The sequence below is a fragment of the Lytechinus variegatus genome, chromosome 1 (genome assembly GCF_018143015.1).
Source record: "Lytechinus variegatus isolate NC3 chromosome 1, Lvar_3.0, whole genome shotgun sequence".
In the NCBI taxonomy this organism is placed as follows: domain Eukaryota; kingdom Metazoa; phylum Echinodermata; class Echinoidea; order Temnopleuroida; family Toxopneustidae; genus Lytechinus; species Lytechinus variegatus.
The window spans coordinates 52852974-52859795 of NC_054740.1; positions in this window are offsets into that span (position 1 = coordinate 52852974).

The following is a 6822-nucleotide window of genomic DNA, read 5'->3' on the forward strand; positions in this document are numbered from 1 at the left end:
TGGCTCAACTTGCCCCATGCTGTTTGGCTCAACTTACCCCAGTCCGAACTTAGTGCGATGATTTTGTATCCACACATTTATTATGCATCCATTATATAAAACACTATGACAAGTATGAAAATTCATACCTGGACTAATAATATTGTTATCATGTCTTTATTTTATTTAAAGACGTGTGTGTTTATAAAGCACTTATCTATTTCACACTCTTTTTTACTTTTTTTGCTGAAATTCATATTTTTCCCTCTAAAAAACTACTTTTTGTTTCAAAGTTGAAAACAATGTGGTGGGGTTAGGGGTTATGCTATGGGTCATCAATACATGACACCACCACAATGTCTGACTCATTCATTATTGGCCTGGGGCTGGTGGCTCAACTTGCCCCTATGCTCAACTTACCCCGTCTTCCCCTACATGTACTCAAAATTTTGGTTTGCTTCTTAATGGAATAAAACACCAAGTAAATTATATATTATATCAATAACAAATAAATAGTCTTTGATTTAATCAAGATTAGGGATCTATAATACACTCATAAGGGTAATTAAGTATTACTGATCATCTTGCACAAGTTTCAGGTCACATGAATAAGGGCAAAGATCATTTAGGATCAATTATTTAAGTATCACTGATCGATTTATGCCAGTTGCAGGTCATATGATCAAGGTCAAAGGTCAATAGGGTCAATGAATGCAGTATTTTATTATCATATGAATGATATTTTTTGTGAATGATAATTGTTTTCAAAGTCAGCACTGCTGCTATATTGAATTGTGTGATGCAGACAAGACTGCCAGAGTAGTTCCACTTGTTATGCCTTTATGCGATCACTGAATTATAACTTATAATGCTTCAATGGTCCCGGCTTGTTCATAGTGGTTTTTGATCGAGGACTAATTGTGCCGTAGTTTGATGTATGATTGATAGTATTTCAGTCGGCATTACTCATTTTTGGGGTCTGTTTCGACAAATTGAATTTTAGGGTAAAATGTCCTCCACGGATTGGCTCATAGGTTGTCTGCAACAGTATTTTTGTCAGATGTACCATTCCATTAAAGCAAACCTAAATTTTGCAAAACACAATCATAATACCGCACGGTTGAATAATTGTACATGGAACTGTATGATGTTAAGTTGTATGCTTCTTACGTTTACTGTGCTCTTTCCTGAATCATCGTCGGTGAAGACAATCATCTATTTATACCACCTAGACAATTATAAATGAATTGAGAGCCAAATGCGCTGAAGTATGATATCTCTGCTGTTAGTTATTTATGTAACAATTGGCTATCCATACTTAAACCACAACTTTAAACCTGAGTTTACCACAACTTTAAACCTGAGTTTAAGTTAAACCTGCTATGATAATACAGGCCTATGTAGTGAGTGTTGGCAAATATTGTCAACAATTTATATATATATGTGCCTTAGATACAGTTATATGTATTCAAGTACAATTTATTTAAAGTATCAAGATACATTTGTGGAAATATTAAATGAAAGGTATTGAAAGTATTAATGTTATTGTTAAATAATCTTGTAAAATTTGTGTATATGGGATATTTATTAGGGTTTTGATTATAGAGGTAAATTTATATTTTGATATATTAATTTCATAGCTGATATAGATTATCAAACCTTAGCTTTTTATTTTTCACTCTCTTTAGTTAGTCATATTTGCACGTAATCTGTTTAGACTTTTTATTTGTACATTCATGCACTGATAGAGAGTTAAACTTATTTCAGGATAGTTGAGAAGTAACAGATTAATATGGTTGAATATTGGTTGCTGCATATTTGTATTGAATTAATTTATTAATCTTTAGTCTCAACCTATGTGAATAATTACTGAAGAAAAGTAAATTTCAGACAAAGTTCATACTAAGCTTATACTAGTTTTACTAAGAAAAGTTATGGTATAGTTTTAGGAATATATTGTCATTTCAAGAATGGCAGTGGCCTGTTTCGTTTGTAACTGCTTGTATCCAAAACTATTTAATCATTAGTGGGAATAGTTTTTATTTGGGAAAATGGTTTCCCTTTAAAAACTATTTTATTATTATTAAAGGACAAGTCCACCCCAAGGAAAAGTTGATTTGAATAAAAAAAGAAAAATCCAACAAGCATAACACTGAAATTTCATCAGGATCGGATGTACATGAAAATAAGAAAGTTATGACATTTTAAAGTTTTGCTTAATTTCACAAAACAGTTATATGCACATCCTGGTCGGTATGCAAATGAGGAGACTGATGACGTCATCCACTCATTTCTTTTTTATTTCATTATATGAAATAGGGAATATTCTTTTTTTCTCATTGTTATTGTCAAATCTATCAAAAATTAGATATTGTATAATTCAAACAATAAAAAATAAAAGAAATAGTGAGTGAGGGACATCATTGACTTTCCTATTAGAGTTGTACATATCACTGTTTTGTGAAAAATAAGCAAAACTTCAAAGTGTCATAACTTTCTTATTTTACATCAAATTTTGATGAATTTTTCAGCGTTTTTCTAGTTTGATTTTTCTTAAATTATTCAAATCAACATTTCTCAGAGGTGAACTTGACCCTCAATTTGTAATTTTTGATATTTCTCAGGGTTAGATAAAACCTGTTAGGTTAACACTAAATATGCTTTATCAAGATAGTGTTCCTTTTCAACAGAACAGAACTGTTAATCTTGGAGTATAATTTATTTATATATTTGTGAACAAAAAGAAGCATGGTGAACTTTTAAGAAAACAATGTATGAATATATATACGTCGTATCTAGAAAATGATTTGAATAAACATGCATTTTAGATCTTGATCTTGATGGCTTTCCATAGTTGGGCTGATCGGATCAGTCGTGACTCTTTGTAATACTGTAAATCAGAGTCCCGTCTTATTGTAATTGATTCAATCACCCTCAATATTATGGAAATCCATCACTCTCATAATATTTCCTCCCAAGAATTTGCACAATATCCTTTGTAAACAATGAACATATATTGATTTTAACATGAAATTATATCGAATCCTCAATATTCCAGTCTGTTTATCCTTGTACAACACATAATCAAATTTCAGTAAGCTTGTTAAACCTTCGATTCAGAATGTTCCATACTTTGAAAAAATGCACATGTACTGAACTAAGATATATCAGTTGTAATGTACATTAGAGCTGACTGGTATAGATGTTGGCAGAAGTAGAGCTCGGTATAAATAATTATTTTTACATAGTTGTAGGTTTTGAAACATCTGAAATAATTTGTAAAAGCTGCTTTAATTTTGTATCTACGTGAAATTTTGCAAGGGTTTTCTAGAAATACATTCACAATATCAATACATGTATGACATTTAGTTTCTGTATCCATGCAAATCTGCTAATTTCGTTCAGAGTACATATGAGGAAAATTAAAGTTTTGATATTGCTTAAAGGGGAGGCTAACCCAAATAAAAACTTGTTTTCAGAGGAAAAAGAAAAGTCAGAAAAGTTGTCAGGTGAACTGAAAGTTTGAACAAACAATAAGAAAGTTATGAATTTTTAAAATTTGTAGAAATTGGTTATCACTATACACATGGAGACTTCAAATTTGCAGCATATGTTAATATGTCATATTGATGTAAGGCAAGGTCTACTCTTCCATATACTCCAATACATAAAATTGCTAAAATGTCACTTCATATTATATTTTTCATCGATGAAGACATAAAACAATATGTTACCAGAGATATATTTTTAGATTACTGCCCCAGGGGAATGGGTACTTAGGAGAAAACCACAAGTCCCTAGCCTATAGTGAAGTTGTCATTGCCCCTTATCATAATTTACTTATCGAGTTGCCAATTTGAAATCTACATAGTCTTGGGGATCTCAATTTTAATGCAGCCATAACTTTATTGCTTGGCTGATTTAATTCTTTCAAATTTACACCAATCTGTTTTAATTATTTTTCTCCTTTCCAACACAACCTTTTATGACCAAGGCTGGATTCCCCTTTAATTAATCTTATCTTCATAACTCCATTTTCTAACTTCATGTGAATCACATCTTTCCAGACTGGGGCTTGTTGCAGAAAGAGTTGCATTTAAACACAAGTCAAAATATCAAGCGCAAGTCCCAAATACCGGTGCCTCATTGACTGAAAATTAAGTTGTGCAAGATTTTTAAAGTTATGTTTGATCGCAACTCTTTCTGCCACGGGCCCCTAAGCCCATGTTGTAAAGCTTTGCTATGGTGTACCGGTAGAATAATGCTTTACATTTCATTGCAATGACCACAATGTACAGTCAATCATATATATTATTTGATTGTAAAGGCTCTTGTGTTATGGGACCCAGCTGGGTGTTTCATGAAGTACCTTTCCCATGAATTTCACTGACAATTTTGATATCAGCCAATCAGATGCAAGGATTTCAGTAGCTTATAACCGCTTTCAGTGAAGATTACTGACAAAGACACCGAATGAAACACCCACTGATGATGTGTCCCAGTTTTCTTCTGTATACCAAAGTGATAATTTCAGGTCGGGCTTTTCCCTTTTAGAAATAATATTCATAATTCTAAATCATAAATGTAAGAATATCAAGAGTAGTTATGAAAAGTGAAAATTGCCACAAATTTTTTTTGTATTTATGCTTTAGTTTGATTATGATAGTAATTAAGTAACTATATGATTCCAGACAATCTACAATCTACACTGCATCAATATATGACTTAAGACATATTTTTAAGCAATCCAATCATCGCTTTAATTTTGTTATAAGAGAGTTAATATGCAATGCATGTATGATGCTTATTCAATCATTGTTGATTCCGTTGAAGTGTTTTATTTTGTGAATGTTTATTTTTTTTTAATGAATGTAGTAGCGTACCTTCATGCCTTTCTGAAATTTTCAGTAGAAATCCGGCAGATTTCTCTTATTTTACTTTTGTAATGTTTGAAATTTATGAGTGGTACTTAACTTCATTTGTTCACACTTTTTTTTATTTTGAAATCTATTGAGAAATTTTATTAAATAAATGCTATTTTGATAAAAATGAATACATTATGTACCTGATGTATATTTATGTTTATTGTATGAATATGTGTGAGAAGCGATATTGATCATGAGGGATGGTAGTGTTATCTCAGCAGAGGGGGGGGGGGGTGGGTCAAGTCAGCCTGAAGTTCTTAAAAAGACAAAAGAAGAACTCAAGCAGATATAGGTGAAAAGTTGAACAAATCTGACAAATATGAAGACGATTAAGATTGTTTAAAAGATTGGAATTTTTATATCTTTACCCAAAGTGGCCGCATAGACATGTCATGATTTAGGGTAATGGCAACTTCACCATTTGCTTCAATAATGTGTTTTATTCAACTGAATTATGTTGTCTTTCTGTTTTTATTTTCTATGTAATTTTCAACCTCATCTCATCATCTCAATGATGACTTTATGTTTGACCCTTGTTCCAACATCTTTTTCAAAAGTTTTATTGAGATTTTTTTTATTTTGTAAATTCATATATTGATATGCTATCACTGCCATAATTTTTTTTTTAATATATAATTCTGTTTTTATTTTTACAAATTAAAGTCAATTACAATTTTGCAATCACTTAATAATCGCTGCCATAATTGATGACTAACCAGAAGGAAAGGTACTGACCGGGGGTATTGAGAAGAAAAACAAAAATTTCTGATAATTAATTTATTTCATGACAAGTAGAAAAGAGGTAAAGAGGTCCTTACCACTTATGATCTAAGAAGTAAATTGCCTATTAAAGGTAATCTTGGTAATGCTTCTCTTTTAAACAGCCATACTGATGTTATTTTTATATCTTCTACCATTCAGTTTATGTGTTCTTTTAACGCATTTTTATTTTAAAAAAGAGTTTGCAGCTCTAATGAGCTATATGATAACCCTAACAGATATGTATACTACTCAGATAATTAGAATTTAGAGGTCAAGTCCACCCCAGTAAAATGTTGATTTGAATAAATAGGGAAAAATCAAACAAACATAATGCTCAAAATTTCATCAAAATCAGATGTAAAATAAAAAAGTTATGGCATTTTGAAGTTTTGCTAATTTTCCACAAAACAGTGATATGCACAACTCAGCGACAAGGAAATGGGTCAGTCGATGATGTCCGTCACTCACTATTTCTTTTGTTTTTTATTGTTTGAATTATACAATATTTCATTTTTTGCATATTTGACAATAAGGTCCAACTTGACTAAACCATATAGTATTAAACAATGATAATTTCACATGTTCAGGGAGGAATTAATAGTTGTTTCCCTCGACAATATAGAGAAAATTAGAATATTTCATAGTTCACATAATAAAATACAAAAGATATAGTGAGTGAATGACGTCACGGTCATCATTCCCCTCATTTGCATACCGACAGGATGTGCATAGAACTGTTTTGTGAACTTAAGCGAACTTGATCATATCCTGACATATTCAGCCCATACCGTGGACCTACAAGAAATACAAAGATATTTTCATTTTTATTGAGCACCTGATAAAAGTAAATGTTTCATATAATTTTGAACTGGAAGAGTAAATGGGTACTTTTAAGCGATTTATTCATGAATCCTGAAAATAATTGATATTATTTTATTGGGCCGCTTACAAAGTAGAATGAATAACATTAAATTATATTGTCAACATTTTTTAAGGTCTAAAGAGATCTCAATAAGATGGAAGGTGAAAAGAAACGAGATGAGAGAGAGAGGGGTGATGCAGGAGAGAAGAAGAACAAGATATGGAAGGGAAGGGGTGCAGTTAGCCTTGCCACGCCCACTTTGTAATTGCTCGCTCGGGAATGACGTCACTTGAA